The sequence below is a fragment of the Dama dama genome, chromosome 9, assembly GCF_033118175.1.
Source record: "Dama dama isolate Ldn47 chromosome 9, ASM3311817v1, whole genome shotgun sequence".
Classification (NCBI taxonomy): domain Eukaryota; kingdom Metazoa; phylum Chordata; class Mammalia; order Artiodactyla; family Cervidae; genus Dama; species Dama dama.
This window is the reverse complement of record NC_083689.1, coordinates 105,903,648-105,921,767: the sequence shown is the minus strand read 5'-3', so window position 1 is coordinate 105,921,767 and position 18,120 is coordinate 105,903,648.

Here is an 18,120-nt window from a genome sequence, read left to right as displayed (position 1 = left end):
ATTCTCAAGTAGAAAAGAAAAATATTTATCTGGTGTTCCTGCAGAATTTTTAGTTTCTTAAGAGGAAAATCTCTGACCTAGACTGGATGTTCACTAAGGTCACAGATAACAAATGTGCCTGTCACACTAGAGTTGAGGAAGTAGGAAGTTTGTGCCTGGGAGAACATGGAATAGTCAGAGACAGCAAATAACAGGTACAGGAAAAGACACACTGCTGGTTTTGTCCCTTCCTCTTGCTCTCCAAAATTACTTTATGTGTTGGTGATAGTGCCCTTTAACAATGAGCTTGGGAATTAAGGAGTAACAGAAATCGTCCGTTTTACTTCTTTCATTATAAACTTCAGATATCCCCTTCTAACCAAATTCAGCCACCATAATTCTTCACAGAAGTTATTTCTTCTTAACATGACTTTACAGGAAATAATTTTAATCTCCTCTACAATGTTTTTAAAATTGAATATAAGTTTTTGTGGATTCCTTGAAAATATTTCTTGGATCTCCAGAAAGGAAAATCATATGTTAAAAAACTGAATACCAAAGAAATTTCATAAAAAGATAAAGAGGGTACCTCTAAGCTAAGCAAGAATCATATGTTAATAAGTTAAAAAGTATTTACATTAGAGATAAAAATAATCTAAGTTTACTGATTTATATAGTAAGTAGAAAAATAAATTATAATCCACTTAGTCATTATGTTATTATAAGTCAGTCATCACAGTTTTAGCTTTACTTGGTGTTTAAAGACAGAATAAAAATATTTTTTATCACTGACATAGATATTGGTGAGGCATAACTGAAGAAAAAAGGAATCAAAAAAGCTATCTGAGTATTAGACTTGTTTAGTAAAAGATTTAAGGTAATATAGACAGACAGGGAAAGAGACTCTATTCTATTATTACTTGGAGAAGAACATAATGGCCCCCACGTCACAGATCTGGGATGAGATAGGCTCTCTTAGAATAACTATAAGGCTGATGTTGGCTTGCCATGGCCAGTCTTAGCACCTCATTACCTAAGAGCTATGTATATGTATAACAACGTCATAAAAGAGCTGTGGATAAGATTATGACAAAAGGATTGAAGGAGGGATAGATAAAGCAAGGTTAAAGGTGCTAGCAACTTTTTCAAGTCCTAAAAAGCAAAGTAAAAATAAGAATGGTCTATAAATAAATAGCAAGTGAAGAGAGTAATTGCTAAACAAATTTGAAGGGATGATGGGGTAGAATTAAACTTGGGTGAATATTATATGTGGCAGAACCCCTTTGTCAATATGTAACAGATAGAACATATGACCTCCTGAGAAAAGCAGCCTCATCCTTGAAGCCCCCATGAATTCACACCCACCCTGCACAAAGACTGGTCTGCAGACAGAAGAGGTGAGCTCTCAGCCCCACCACCGCGTGCAGAGACCAAGCACAACGGCAGTGGGCACGCAGCTCTCCCCTTTCTGTGACGCCCAGCCCAGCGGGGTGAGTGGTCTCCCGGCAGCCACAGCCCCGGCACAGCCGGTGGGCACACGCCGCCCACACCAGCAAAATCCAGCGAGTGCCTGGCTTTGGAGGCAAGAGGAGATCACACTTCTGGGCCGCACAGAAAAAACTGCTTCTAAACAGAACCACTCCCTCGGGACTGCAAAATGTAGATACTTCACCTGACATTTATAGGCAATCCCAGAGAAACTGGCAAATGAAGACAGAGGAATATGTTCCAACTCGAAGAACATGGCAAAACCCCAGGAAAATCACCTGAATGAGATGGAGAAAAAGCAACCTGCCTGATAAAGAACTCAAAATATAAGTCGTAAAGATGCTCACTGATCTCAGAATAAGAATGGTGGAACACATTAAGAGCTTCAACATAGAGGTAGAAAATATAAAAAATATATATGAAACATATATATGTAACTTTTATTTTATATATATAACTGAAATGAAAAATACACCTGAGGGTTTTCACAACAGAATGGATGAAACAGAAGAAGAAATCAGTGAGTTGAAAGACAAGCAATGGAAAATGCCCAGATAGCATAGCAAATGAAAGGATTAAAGGAAATGAGGATACTTCAAGGGACCTCTGGGAAAACATCAAGCTGATTACACTTGCATTACTCCTCCTTCCAGAAGGAGAACATACAGAAAAGTGCTAGAAAGATATTTAAAGAAATAATAGCTGAAAACTTCCTTAACCTTGGGAAGGAAAAAGACAACCATGTCCAAGAAGCCCAGGGAGTTCAAATAAGAGGAACCTAAATAGAAACCCATCAAGGCACATTATAACTAAAATGGTACAAGTTAAGGATAAGGAGAGAATCTTAAAAGCAGAAAGATAACAGCACCTTACACACGAGAGAAACCCCACAAAGATACGAGGAGATTTTTCACCAGAAGGTTTACAGGCCATAAAGGAGTGATGTGACATGTACAAAATGTTGAAAGTAAAAAGCAACCAAAATTCCATACCCACAAGGTTGCCATTCAGAATTGAAGGAGAGATTAAGAGTTCTACAGATAAGCAACAGCGGAAGAAATTCATCACCACTAACTTGGCCTTACAGGAAATGTTGAAGGAATTTCTCTAAGCTAAAAAAGGCACTAATTAAGAATAAGAAAACACACTAAAGTAAAAATGTCACCAGAAATTGGAAATGATAATGGAGTGAATTAATCATTTGTAATCAAGTAGTAAGGGTAAAAGACAGAAACAAATAAAGTTAATTACGAATATAATAACTAGTCAAGGAATACCCAAGATAAAAAGACAAATGTGCTTTCAAAATATAAAACATGGGGGGGGGGGTGGTATTAAATGTATAAAGCTTTGGTTTGTGTTCAAAATTAAGTCCCCATAAACTTAAAAGAAACTGTTGTATATATGGGATGTTACACGTGACGCTCAAGGTAACCACACACACAAACGTAGCAAATACACAAAGGAAAAAGCAAAGAGAAAAAACACGAGCATAGCGATGAAGAGAACAGCCAAGCCACAAGGGAGGAGAGAAAGAAAAAAAGAAAGAAAGAGAGGAGCCCTGTGAAAACCACCGGCAAACAATCAAGGAAACGGCAACGGGGCATACCTCTCAGTAGCAACTTCAAATGTAAAGGACTGAACTAGTCAATTGGGCCCCATGGGCTGTGGCCCGCCAGCTCCTCTGTCCTGGACTTTTCCAGGTAAGAATACTGCAGTGGGTTTCCATTGCCTACCCCTGGGGATCTTCCTGACCCAGAAACCAAATGCATGTCTCTTGCATCTCCTGGATTGGCAGACAGATGTTTTACCATGGCACCTCTTGGGAAGCCTCTACCCAATTGAAAGAAAAGGTAGTTAAATGGGTTAAAAAAAAATACATGAGCCTTTAAAGAGACTCATTTCAAACCCAAAGACACTAACAGACTGAAAGTGAAGGAATAATATCTATCTATCTATCTATCTATCATCTATCTATATACATATATCATGAAAATGAATATTGAAAGAAAGCTGAGGTAGCCATATTTACATCAGAAAAAAAATGACTATAAAGAAAGACCCTAGCAGAAAACAAATAATAGCATTACATTAGGACAAAGATGTCAATCCAACAAGAGAATATAATATTTACAAACATTTATGTACCCAATAAAGAAGCACCTAAATATAAGGAGCAAGGCTTCCCTGGTTGCTTAGTGATAAATAATCTGTCTGTAGTGCAGGAGTTGTGGTGTTGATACCTAAAGCCAGGAGGATCCCCTGGAGAAGGAAACGGAAACCCACTCTAGTATTCTTGCCTGGAAAGTCCCATGGACAGAGGAGCCTGGCAGGCTACAGGTCGCAAAAGAGTTGGACATGACTTAGCGACTAAACAACATCAAATATATAAAGTTAATATTAATAGAAATAAAGAAACCTAGAGATCAATACAATAATGATAGTGCACTTTAATACCTCACATCAAAGGATCATCTAGACAGAAAATCAATAAGGAAACAGTAGTCTTAAGTGACATGTTAGACCTGATTGACTTAGAGTTTTCTTTAAGGAAATTTTATCCCAAAGCAGCAGAATACACATTCTTTTCAGGTGCACATGGAAGTGTCTGCCAGATAGACCACTTGTTAGGCTACAAAACAACTCTCAATAAGCATAAGAAGATCAAAACCATATCAAGCTTCTTTTACGACCACAACAGTATGAAACTAGAAATCAGTTACACGAAGAAAATTAGAAAAGACACAAACATATGGAGGTTAAATAATATGCTACAAAACAACTAATGGTTCACTGAAGAAAATCAAAGAGGAAAATAAAAAATACTGGAGACAAATGAAAATAAAAGCACAATGTTTTAAAACTGTGGGATAAAAGCAGTTTTAAGACGGAAGTTTATAATGACATAAACCTACCTCAGGAAACAAGAAAAAAATCTCAAATAAAACTAACTTTAAATTTGAGGGAACTAAGAAAAGATAATTAAATTGCAAATTAATCCCACAGTAAAAAAATTATTCCACATCTATCACAATAGAAATATATTGTCTGCTGAAAGCAATCTTTGTCAGAAATAGGTATTTGGGACTTTCATACATTCTGAAGAATAGTAAAGAAACAGAGGACATTTTTGGAAATTTCAAGTAAAGATGAAAATTTACAAAAACTCACATATCTGGCTATATTTAGGAATATGTTAAACTGTGAAAACAATATTTTGAGAAAAAAGAGCACACTCCCGAATGACATATTCAGTAAGGAAGTGTACATGAAGTTTAAAGTAACATTTTAGACATTAATTGATGTTTAAATAAATAATTAAAACAAATAAGAATGGGCATGAAAAATACTAAAATTAATTCTGCCTGGAGCAGGAATTAAAGGAATAGAATTAGTAAGTTGTACACAATGTTCTTTGATGGTAATATTTATTTCTTTAAAAAGTGACGTAAATGAATATGAAATAATGCCAAGGTTTTTCTAAAGGAAGCTGTGTGTACATGGATAAAGTAAACACTGAGTTTTCATTAACTTCTTATTTTGATTTAAAATTTGAAATATTTCATGAAAATACTAAATAAATAAACATCAATTATGACCCTCGCTCATTTAATTACAAAAAGAGGAAGGTAGAAACACAACTCTTCACACACACACAGACACATTCACAGATATATTAATATAACCAGCAGAAAGAGAATTCTCAAATCATTTGCCAAGAAAAAAACATATAAAAACACTTTCTTTTAACCTTATTTCTCTTACTTCTTTTCTTCCCTTTAGTATAGAGATGATGAAAGAAGAAGATAAAAATATGAGTATCTAAATCCATTTATTTCCCTTGAAGTGCTACTTTAACTTGCCATAATATGTTTTGATAATATTCTATTATCATCCATTTTGAAATGCTTTCTAATTTGCTTTGTGATCTGTCCCTCTCTCTCTCTTTCTTCTCTTCTCTGTCTTCTCTCTTTCTTTCATATATTTGGAGGTTTTTAAAAATTATATAATTCTTATTGATTTCTAATTAAATTAATTGTAATCAGATAGCATACTCAGTTTTATTTCAGTCCAATGATATTTAATTGAGACTTGTTTTATGGACCATCTTTACATATTGCTTGTTGAAAGTTCTATTTGGACTTGATAACAATTAATGGATATCATGCTCTTTAAATGTCAATTATTATAAGTTGGATGATAGAATTGCTCAAATCCTCTTTGCCTTTACTAATTTTTTCAAATCTTATGTTTTACCAAATACAGGAAGAGGGATATCAATAGTGGTATCTATGATTATAGATTTGTCTATTTCTTCCTTTAGGTTTATAAACTTTTTGCAATGTATAATCCAAAGTTCTGTATTATGTTATATATTCCCCAAAAGATAACCTTCTAAATTACTAGGGGCACACAATTCAAATGTATTACTGGTGAATTGATCCTTCTATCATTAGGAAATACTGTACATTTAAAAAACATATTCTTTGATTTGAGGGTTTTTTTTTGGAATGATCTAGTGATATTTTTCTTGAGTTTACGATTTGCATGGTATATCTTCTTTTAAAAAATCCTCTATTTTATTACACTGGAACACTGCAAGTGATTTTTTTCTTTTCATATAGTTGGGTTGTGTCTTATTGTGCAGTGGAGTTTGATTCTGGTGCACATATGCTCCCATTAAGATTATAAGACGTAGGTCCCCTGGTGTTTAAAAAGAGAAGGTGGTCTGTTTAAGAAAAAAGTTTTCTTCACTATCTGTCAAAAGCTTAAGGTTTCCTCCTTCCAAGCCTGATCTCTTGGGTTCATGATCCTCCCCACCACACACCTCCATACTCTGCAATAGCACCCTCTCCTCCCATGACATCTATTGCTGTGTAGATTGTCCACCATTCCCTCCACACACTTCAGCTTGCTTCCTAGACACCACTGAGAACACTGATTTCATTAAGATTGCACATGACATGTGCAGAAAATATTAGTGTTTAGTTTGATTTGACCACCTTTCATATAGTGCAATGTAAATCTTAGCCATTCTTCTTCTTGCCTCATTCTTGATTAAAAACTCTAGTACAAAATTAGAAATAGTTCTTATATCATTTTTGGTTTGGGGTAAATGAAGGAAAAGTGTTTCTATTGGCCTCACCCCAGCTACCTTTTTTATTCTTTTGCCCCATGAATTCAGTCTTCTGTCTCTTAACAGACAGCTAAGTAAGTCCACTTGATCAGGAAATTCTGAAATCTACTGTGTCTGTGGGTTTCTTTTCTGTTGTTGTTTTGTTTGAACAAGATTTTTATTTCAGAACAGAAGTAGATTCATATGCAAATTGAAAGACAGTATAGTTACCATATAACCCTCACCCCAGCTTTTCCTATTACCATCTTTTATTAGTATGATCTATTTATCATAAATAATGAACTCATGTTGGTACATTAACTAATAAATTCTATCTTCTTCTCAGTTTTTCTTTAATTTTTCCTTTCTTTCCTTTTTCTGTTCCAGAATTCCAGCTAGAAAAGCACATTACTTTTAATAGACATGTCTCCTTAGTCTCCTCTTGGTTGTGACAGTTTGTTAGATTTTTCTTGTTTTGATGGCCTTGACAGTGTTGAGGATTACTGGTCAGTCATTCTGCAGCATGCCCCTCAGCTGGGATTTGTCTGAAGTTTTTCTCACGATTAGGCTGTGGTTATCGGTTTTCGGCAGGAAAACTACAGAAGAAATGTGCCACTTTTATTGCATTATATCAAAAGTACATGCTATCAACAGGATTTATCACCACTGATGTTGACCTTCATCACCTGCTGATGTGACATTTGTCAGGGTTCTCCCTTATAAAGTTCCTCTTTTTCTCCCCTCTCCACATTTCCATCTGTGTTCTTTGGAAAGAAGTCACTGTGTTCAGCCCACACCTACAGTGGGTTGTTACTGTACACATTCCTTGGTGGAGTATCTATGTGAATTATTTGGAAATTCCTGAATTGGAGTCCTGTTTCTTCTCTCCTATTTGTCTATTTATTTATATCAGTATGGGCCCCAGAATATTTATCTTATGCTATTTTAATCCTCCACAAATAGTATCTAGCAATTAGTCAGAACTAGGCTTGACATGTTCCCAGTGTGAATTACGGCACTGTCCAGCTAAACAGATCTTGATTATGTCTCCAAGATGCTCCTGACTCTCCAGATTTGGGGATAGGTTTGCTCTAATTGTTCCATGAAAAATAGGTGATATTCAATTTGTCTGTTTTTTTTTTTTTTTTTAAATAAGAATGAGAGTGACAATTTCTAAGTATCTTTTCTGTTGGAAATGAAATTGGAATGTGGTATATCTTTTTTTCGCAATATAGTTCTTTTCAACTGGTTTTTATATTTATTTATTTATGCATTTTTGGTTTTTATATTTGAAGTCGTGTTGGGTCTTGGTTTTTAGCCAGTATGAGAATCTATGTCCTGTGTTTAATCTACCACATTATATAATTACTGTTGGGCTTAAATTTTTTTTTTAATCATGCTATGGGCTTTTGATATATTTTTCCTTCATTTCCTTTGCCCTTGCTTTCTTTCCTGACTTCAGTGTGAAGTGCTTATCTTCTTACTTTTCAAATTTATCTCCTGGTTATAAATGTTTAGTTATAGCATTTTGTGCCATATTATTAGTGTTTCTCTAGTGTTGTATTTTTAAACTTCCCTTAAAATAATATTATGCCTTTTCACAAACAGTATGAAGATTTTATAATAGTATATCCCTTCCTTTACTACTTATAAACCCCACAGTCCATTACATAAATTATCTTTTATTTGTAATAGCTATAGTCATGTTAGTTTAAATCTATCCTTTTATGTGATATTATATATGTATTATATAATATTTTACTGTATATTAGCTTTCGTACCTATCTTCATTCATTTCTTAGGAGAAAGTATTTAGGATTCAATTTACTATTATTTCCCTTCAGGTTAAAGAACTCATAATAGTGAAGGTCTTCTGGAGACAAATTCTTTTATCTTTGTCATTGCAAAAATGTCTTGGAGGAAGATGAAGAGTGCAGAGGAGGAAGAATTAGTGCTCAGCTTCACCCATGAACACATAAAAAATACATCCGCATCTCCATGTGGAACAGTTCTCACTGAAAACAACCTGGAGCCTAGGATAAAGTCTCTTTTATGACCAAAGTCATAAAGATCCATATGGAGGCACATAGGACGGGAGGAGAAGTGATCAGGTCAGGACCGGGGATATCAAAGATTCAGGGCTTCTTCCTGGGAGTGAGAGATTTAAGCCATATATTGGGTACCCCAGCCCTGGGGTCTGACACTGGCAAAATGAGTCCCCTTAGCTGGTTTGAAAACCAGTGAGGACTTACCAGAGAGCTGTAAGAAATCTAGACTCTGTCATAAAGAGCACACAGCCTTGCTTACTGCCAGGAACAGGGGGAGGAAGGAGACTGAAGATCTGGGTCTTGACTGATGTCCTGTGACTGCCCCGCAGTTAGCCCAGCTTGCGCTGAGTGCCCGCTCCAGCCACGCCTGGTCCAGGGCAGCCGTCCCCGAGGGCGGAGGCCAGGGGAGAGTGTTGCTGAGGACGGCGTGCAGCCGGGGGGACACAGGCAGCTGGAATCTCGCCCTGCCCCAGCACAGCCAGCGTGGCCGTCACGGGCACGCATCTAGAGGGGGTGCCTTGGGAGTGGCCTGCCGGGATCACACCACCGCGTGACCTGGCCGGCACCATCGCACGCGCCCCACCAGCTGAGGCAAAGCGGCTCTTGCTTGAGGGTGTGACGCATATCCAGAGGTAGCAGACCCAGCCTGGATCTAGCCCTGCCTCTGAGCAAAGCCAGGGCAGCTGTTGACAGTGAGCACGCAGAGGCAGTGGATTGGAAACAGCCCGGGTTCCGGCTGGCCTGCCGGGACTGTTTCCGCGCCAACCTGTCCCGCCCTGGGCGCCCACTGCAGTTCCATTTGCCCCCGCGCGGCTCTCCACCAGGGCAGAAGTGCCTGTGCTGGACGGGAGAGTGCACACTTAGGGCGGATGGAACCAGCTCCGCCCTGAAGCGCAGGGAGTGCGATTGAGCACCCAAGGCCTAGATCCTGCCCCTGATAGGAGCTGATGGTCACTGAGCGCAGGGGAGCACCGACTCACCCCTGGTGCTGGCTCCAGCCCCATCCCTTACCAGACTGGCAGCCGCCAGCACACTCTGGGGAAAGACGTGACCCATGCTTACTTCAGATTCAGCTCTCCCACACCAAGGTCGTTGGACACACACAGACTGCATAGGAAAGTTCTTGCACAAAGAGATGACATTAGGTAACTGTATCACCGAACTTCATAAAGTTGAACAAAAGGAGGGGACAGAGGATTTGTTTCAAAAGAAAGAACAAGGAAACCCCCCTAGAAAAAGGTGTAATGCAACAGATATAATAATTTATCACATAAAAAATTCAAAGCATTAGCAGTAAGACTGCTCACTGAACTGGGAAGAGCTAAATAAAGTGAGAATTTAAACAAGGAACTAGAAAATATGGAAAGGGCCATCAGAGTTGGAGAACACAATAGCTAAAATGTAAAATACACTCACAATAGGGAAGAACTAGCAGACTAGGTGATATAGAAGAATGCCTAAGTGATCTGGAAGGTGGAATAATGGAAATCAATCAAAAGAGCCAAAAATAAAAATGAGGTTATTTTAAGGGACTTATGAGACAATATCAAGTGTAGAGGTCTCAGAAAGAGAAAAGAGAGAGACAGGTGTGAAAATGTATTTGATGAAATTAATGGTTGAAGTCTTCCTGAAGTTGAAGAAGGAAACAGATTTCCAGGTACAGAAATCATAGAAGGTTCCAAATAAGATGAACCCAAACAAACTCACACTGAGGCACATTACATGTAAAATGGTAAGGGTTAAAGGTAAAGAAAGAATTTTATAGGCAGCAAGAGAAAAACATACAGTCACATACAAAGGAATCCTCATCTGGTGATCAGCTGATTTTTCTACAGAAACTTTTGCAGACAAGAAAGGAGTAGTATGATATATTTAAAATGTTTAAAGAGAAAAACTTACAATGCAGAAAGGTTATCATTCAAAATTGAAGAAGAGAAAAAGAACTTCTCAGATAAGCAAAAAAAAAAAAAAGTTCATCAATAATAAAGCAGCCCTATAAGAAATGTTAAAGTGGAAAAGAAGCTACAACACAAAGAATTCATCAGTTCAGTTCAGTTGAGTTCAGTCACTCAGTCGTGTCCAATTCTTTGCGACCCCATGGACTGCAGCACGCCAGGCCTCCCTGTCCATCACCAACTACCAGAGTTTACTCAAACTTGTGAAAATAAGTGAATGTGAATATTAAAGAACAAAACTATAAAATCAACTATAACTATAATAAATAGTTAAGAGATAGACATGACCATATAAAATATGATATCGAATATGTCAGGGAGGGGAGTAAGAAATTTAGATCTTTTAGAATGTGTTTGAACATACATGACTACTAGTTTAGAACAAGTAGACATACCTATAATTTAACATATGTCAACCCCATAACCACAAATCAACAACCTACAATAGATACACAAAAGCAAAAGGTGTGTAAACATATCGCTAATGAAAAACCTCAAACTATAAGGGGAGAAACTAATAGAAGAAGAAAGGACACAGGAGAACTACAAAAGCAATCATAAAACAAATTACAAAATGGCAGTAAGTACATGGAGAAGGCAAGGCAACCCACTCCAGTACTCTTGCCTGGAAAATCCCATGGACAGAGGAGCCTGGTGGGCTGCAGTCCATGGGGTCGTGAAGAGTCAGACACAACTGAGTGACTTCACTTTCACTTTTCTGCATTGGAGAAGGAAATGGCAGCCCACTCCAGTGTTCTTGCCTGGAGAATCCCAGGGACAGGGGAGACTGGTGGGCTGCCATCTGCGGGGTCACACAGAGTCAGACTTAGCCTCAGCAGCAGTAAGTACATACTTTAAATGCCAATGGATTAAAAGCTCCAGTCAAAAGACAGTGTGGCTGATTGAATAAAACAAACAAAGACCCATGCTGCCTACAGGAGACTCATTTCAGAGCTCAAGACACACATCAATTGAAAGTGAGAGGATGGAAAAATGTCTTTTATGAACATGTAAATAAAAAGGAAGCTGGGGTAGCAATGCTCATTTCAGACGAAGTAGACTTTTGAACAAAGTCTATACTGAAAATCAAAGGAGGCAGTATAATGATAAAGGGACCAGTATAAGAAGGTGCAATACTGCTTCTTAACACATATGCACCTAGTATGCATACATGCACGTTGAGTCACTTCAGTCGTATACGACTCTTTGTGACCCTATAGACTGTAGCCCAGCAGGCTCATCTTTCCATGGGATTCTCAAAGCAAGAGTACTGGAGTGGATTACCATGCTTTCCTCCAGGGGATGCATCCAGTGTAGGAGCTCCTAAAAATATATAAATCATATATTAACAGTCATAAAGAACTGGACAATAATACAATAAGTAGGGAATTTTAACATCCACTTATGGCAATGGATAGATCACTCAGACATAAAATCAGCAAAGAAATATTGGGTTTAAACAGCATATTAGGCCACACTCACTGATTGGAAGAATCAACATGATTATAATTGTCCATACTACCCTAGTGAAAGTGAAAGTCAGTCGTGTCTGACTCTTTGTGACCCTGTAGACTATACATACAGTCCATGGAATTCTCCAGGCTAGAATACTGGAGTGGGTAGCTGTTCCCTTCTCCAAGGGAGCTTCCCAACCCACGGATCAGACCCAGGTCTCCTGAATTGGAGGCAGATTTTTTACCAGCTGATTCACCAGGGAAATCCAAGAATACTGGAGTGGGTAGTCTATCCCTTCTCCAGAGGGTGTTCCCAACCCAGGAACTGACCCAGGGTCTCCTGCACTGCAGGCAGATGTGGGATATTGGGGAAGAAAATGGCAACCCACTGCAGTATTCTCGACTAGGATATGTCATGGACAGAGGAGCCTGCTGGGCTACAGTACATGGAGTCACAAAAGAGTTGGACAAAACTTAGTTACTAAACAGCAACAACTTCTCTTTACAGCTTTACTTACTATGATGTATTATCTCTACATACTTGTTGTCTCCACTAGTCTGAACTCCCTTGAGGATACTACCCAAAGCAATCTATTAATTTAAAGAAATACCCATCAAAACATCCATGATACTTCTCACTGAACTGGACCAAAAAATCCTAAAATTTACATGGAACCACAAAGGCCTTAAACAGTCAAAACCATCTTGAGAGTAAAGAACAAAGCTGGAGGTATCCCACTCTCTGACTTTCAGTTCAGTTCAGTTCAGTCACTCAGTCATGTCCGACTCTTTGCGACCTCATGAATCGCAACACGCCAGGCCTCCAGTCCATCACCAACTCCTGGAGCTGACTCAAACTCATGTCCATCGAGTTGGTGATGCCATCCAACCATCTCATCCTCTGTCGTCCCCTTCTCCTCCTTCCCTCAATCTTTCCCAGCATCAGGGTCTTTTCAAATGAGTCAGTTCTTCACATGAGGTGGCCATAGTATTGGAGTTTCACCTTCAGCATCAGTCCTTCCAATGAATATTAAGGACTGATTTCCTTTAAGATGGACTGGTTGGATCTCCTTGCAGTCCAAGGGACTCTCAAGAGTCTTCTCCAATACCACAGTTCAAAAGCATCAATTCTTCAGCGCTCATCTTTCTTCACAGTCCAACTCTCACATTCATCATGACCACTGGAAAAACCATAGCCTTGACTAGACAGATGTTTGTTGGCAAAGTAATGTCTCTGCTTTTTAATATGCTGTCTAGGTTGGTCATAACTTTCCTTCTAAGGAGTAAGCGTCCTTTAATTTCATGGCTGCAATCACCATCTGCAGTGATTTTGGAGGCCAAAAAAATAACATCTGATACTGTTTCCACTGTTTCCCCATCTATTTGACATGAAGTGATGGAACCAGATGCCATGATCTTAGTTTTCTGAATATTGAGCTTTAAGCCAACTTTTTCACTCTCCTCCTTCACTTTCATCAAGAGGCTTTTTAGTTCCTCCTCACTTTCTGCCATAAGGGTGGTGTCATCTGCATATCTGAGGTTATTGATATTTCTCCTGGCAATCTTGATTCCAGCTTGTGCTTCATCCAGCCTGGTATTTTGCATGATGTACTCTGCATATAAGTTAAATAAGCAGGGTAACAATATACAGCCTTGAACTACTCCTTTTCCTATTTGGAATCAGTCTGTTGATCAATGTCCAGTTCTAACTCTTGCTTCCTGACCTGCATATAGGTTTCTCAACAGCCAGGTCAGGTATTCCCATCTCTTTCAGAATTTTCCACAGTTTATTGTGATCCACAGAGTCAAAGACTTTGACATAGTCAATAAAGCAGAAATAGATGCTTTTCTGGAACTCTCTTGCTTTTTCAATGATCCAGCGGATGTTGGCAATTTGATCTCTGGTTCCTCTGCCTTTTCTAAAACCAGCTTGGACATCTGGAAGTTCACAGTTTACGTATTGCTGAAGCCTGGCTTGGAGAATTTTGAGCGTTACTTTACTAGCATGTGAGATGAGTGCAATTGTGTGGTAGTTTGAGCATTCTTTGGCATTGCCTTTCCTTGGGATTGGAATGAAAACTGACCTTTTCCAGTCCTGTGGCCACTGCTGAGTTTTCCAAATTTGCTGGCATATTGAGTGCAGCACTTTCACAGCATCATCTTTCAGGATTTGAAATAGCTTAACTGGAATTCCATCACCTCCACTAGCTTTGTTCATAGTGATGCTTTCTAAGGCCCACTTGACTTCACATTCCAGGACTTCTGGTTCTAGGTGAGTGATCACACCATCGTGATTATCTGGGTCATGAACATCTTTTTTGTACAGTTCTTCTGTGTATTCTTGCCGCCTCTTCTTAATATCTTCTGCTTCTGTTAGGTGCATACTATTTCTGTCCTTTATCGAACCCATCTTTGCATGAAATTTTCCCTTGGTATCTCTAATTTTCTTGAAGAGATCTCTAGTCTTTACCATTCTGTTGTTTTCCTCTACTTCTTTGCCTTGATTGCTGGGGAAGGCTTTCTTATCTCTCCTTGCTATTCTTTGGGACTCTGCATTCAGATGGGAATATCTTTCCTTTTCTCCTTCGCTTTTCACTTCTCTTCTTTTCACAGCTATTTGTGAGGCCTCCTCAGACAACCATTTTGTCTTTTTGCATTTCTTTTCCATGGAGATGCTGTTGATCCCTGTCTCCTGTACAATGTCACAAACCCCTGTCCATAGTTCATCAGGAACTCTGTCTATCAGATCTAGTGCCTTAAATCTATTTCTCCCTTCCACTGTGTAATCATAAGGGATTTGATTTAGGTCATACTTGAATGGTCTAGTGGTTTTCCCTACTTTCTTCAATTTCAGTCTGAATTTAGTAACAACGAGTCCATGATCTGAGCCACAGTCAACTCCCAGTCTTATTTTTGCTGACTATAGAGCTTCTCCCTCTTTGGCTGCAAAGAATATAATCAATCTGATTTCGTTGTCAACCATCTGGTGATGTCTATGGTTAGGGTCTTTTCTTGTGTTGTTGGAAGAGGGTATTTGCTATGACCAGTGCGTTCTCTTGGCAAAACTCTATTAGCCTTTGCCCTGCTTCATTCCATACTCCAAGGCCAAATTTGCCTGTTACTCCAGGTGTTTTATGACTTCCTACTTTTGCCTTCCAGTCCCCTATAATGAAAAGGACATCTCATCTCTGACTTTAGATTATATTATAAAGCTACAGTAATGGAAACAGTATGGTTCTGCCACAAAAACAAGCACATGTATCAATGGACAGAATAGAGATCCTAGAAATAAGCTCACACACTTATTTTCAATTAATTTATGACAACAACAGAGCCATGAATATACAATGGAGAAAAGACAGTCGTCAAAAAGTGGTGCTTGGAAGCCTGGAGAGCTACATTTTAAAAAACAAAAACAAAATTAGAACACTCTTTCACATGATACACAAGAAAGAAAAGAAAGTGAAGTTGTTCTGTTGTGTTTGACTCTTTTTGACCCCATGGACTGTAGCCTACCAGGCTCCTCTGTCCATGGGATTTTCCAGGCAAGAGTACTGGAGTGGGTTGCCATTTCCTTCTCCAGGGGATCTTCCCAACCCAGGGATCGAACCTCGGTCTCCCACACTGCAGGCAGACGCTTTACCATCTGAGCCACCAGGGAAGCCGTATAATACAAAAAACACATTCAAAATGGATTAAAGACTGAACTCTAAGGCTGGAAATCATACAAACCCTGGAACAAAACATAGACAGAACACTCTTTGACAGAAGTTGGAATGATATTTTTTGGATTTCCTTTACAAGGCAAAGGAATCAAAAGCAAAATTTAAAAAATGGAACCTAAATAAACTAAAAAGTTTTTTTGCACAACAAAGAAAATCACTGACCCCGCCACCCCTCAAAAACACAGTCTACTGAATGGGAGAAAATATTTGCAAACGGTATGTCTGATAAAGCAGATATCCCCAACTCCCAGGTCACAGATGGGTACCCCAGTCCACAGCCTGTTAGGAATTGGGTCACACAGTAGGAGCTGAGCAACGGGCAAAAGAGCAAATCTTCATCCACTGCTTCCCATCACTCCCCATCGCTCACATTACCACCTGAACCATTCCTTCCATCATCCACATTACTGCCTGAACCATCTCCCGCCCCACCATCTGTGGAAAAATTGCCTTCCATTAAACCAGTCATCAGTCCCGGGTGCCCAAAAGGTTGGGGAATGCTGTGATAAAGGGATAATATTCTCAATATATAATACAAAAAATATAATTCATACAACTCAATTTAAAAAAAAAACAACATATACACACACACAATGATTAAAAACTGGATCCTGATTAAAAACTGGACAGAACACTGGAATAAATATTTTTCCAAAGAGGACACTTAGTTGGCCAACAGGCACATGGACAGATGCTCACCACTGGTAATCATCAGAGAAATGCAAGTCAAAACTACAGGTTATCACATCATGCCTGTCAGAATGGCTGTTGTCAAAAATATCAAAAATAACAAATGCTGGAGAGGATATGGAGAAAAGGGAACTCTTAAGCTGTTAGTGGGAATGTAACTTGGCTCAGCCATCTGGAAAATATGAGTAGTATGGAGGCTTGTCAAAAAGTTAAAATTAGAACTATAACATGAACCCCAATTTCCAATTCTGGGTATATATCCAAGAAAACAAAAACACTAATATGAAGAGATGCGTGCATGCCAGTGTTCATAGCAGCATTACTTTCAATAGCTAAGCTAAAGAAGCAGCTTGTATCTGTCAGTTGATGAATGTATACACACAGATAGGCAAAGTGGAATAATATTCATCCTTAAAAAAGAATAAAATGCTGCCATTTGCAACAACATGGATGGACCTGGTGGGTACTAAGCTTAATAAAATGTTGGCCAGCAAAAGACAAACATGTATGTTGTCACATATGTGGAATCCGAAAAACAAACAAATAAATAATACAAAATAAAACAGAAAGGGACTTACAGATATAGACAGCAAACTAGTCATTACCACTAGGGTGAAGAATGGGGAGAAGGGTAAGATAGGGGTCGGGTTTTAAGATGCATAAACTATTATGAAAAGGTAAATAAGCAAGAAGAATATATTGCATAGCACATACCTTATATAACCAATACTTTAACGTTAAATGGAGTATAAATACAAAAATACTGAATCACTATGTTGTATACCTGAAAATAACACGATATTGAAAATCAGTTATATTTTAATTAAAAAGTAAAAAAAAAAAAAAGCCTCTATTCCACTTTTATTTGGGGAGCATATTTCTACTGCATATAACTTTCTAAGCTCATATTTCCTTTTCTTTTAGCGCCATAAAGATGTTGCATTCTTTTAGCCTCTCAGTTTTCTCTGCTGAGCAGGGCTCTTTGTTGCTGTGTTAATGTGTCTTTCGTTTGCTCTTGCTTTTAAGACTTGCTTTTTTATCTTTAGTTTTCTGCAGATTGACTCTGATGTGCCCAGTAAATTTTTTTTTTTTTTAAAGATATATCCAAGATGAGATGTTCGATGAGATTCCTGGATTTGCAGGTTGATGTCTCACAACTAAATTCTGGAAAACCTCGCCCATTTTATCTTTTCATATTTTTTCTAACCTATTATCTCTCTCATCTCCTTTCACTTCCCCACAGATCGGATACTCTTTCTTTAGACTTTTAATCTCAGTTTAGATATGTTCTATTAATAAGTCTCCAAGTGTGTGGATTCATCATTGTGCTGTGTTAATCTGTTGTTAAAAACAACAAACAAATTCATTTTTGATGAATGATTTTTTTTTCATTGATAGATACAATTCCATTTGGTTATTTTATATATTCTCAATATTTTATCATGCATGTTATCCTCAATTTCTAACAGACAACTTGTTACGGTCTGAATATTGTGTCCCCCCCAAATTGATGAATTTGAAAAGCTGAATATTCATGCTGATGTGATGGTATTAGGAGGTGGAGCCTTGGGGAGGGGATCAGTTCATGACAGTATAGCCTCCTGAGCAGAGTTAGTTTCTCTTATAAACGAGACTCCACGGTGATCCCTGGCCCCTTCTCTCTGC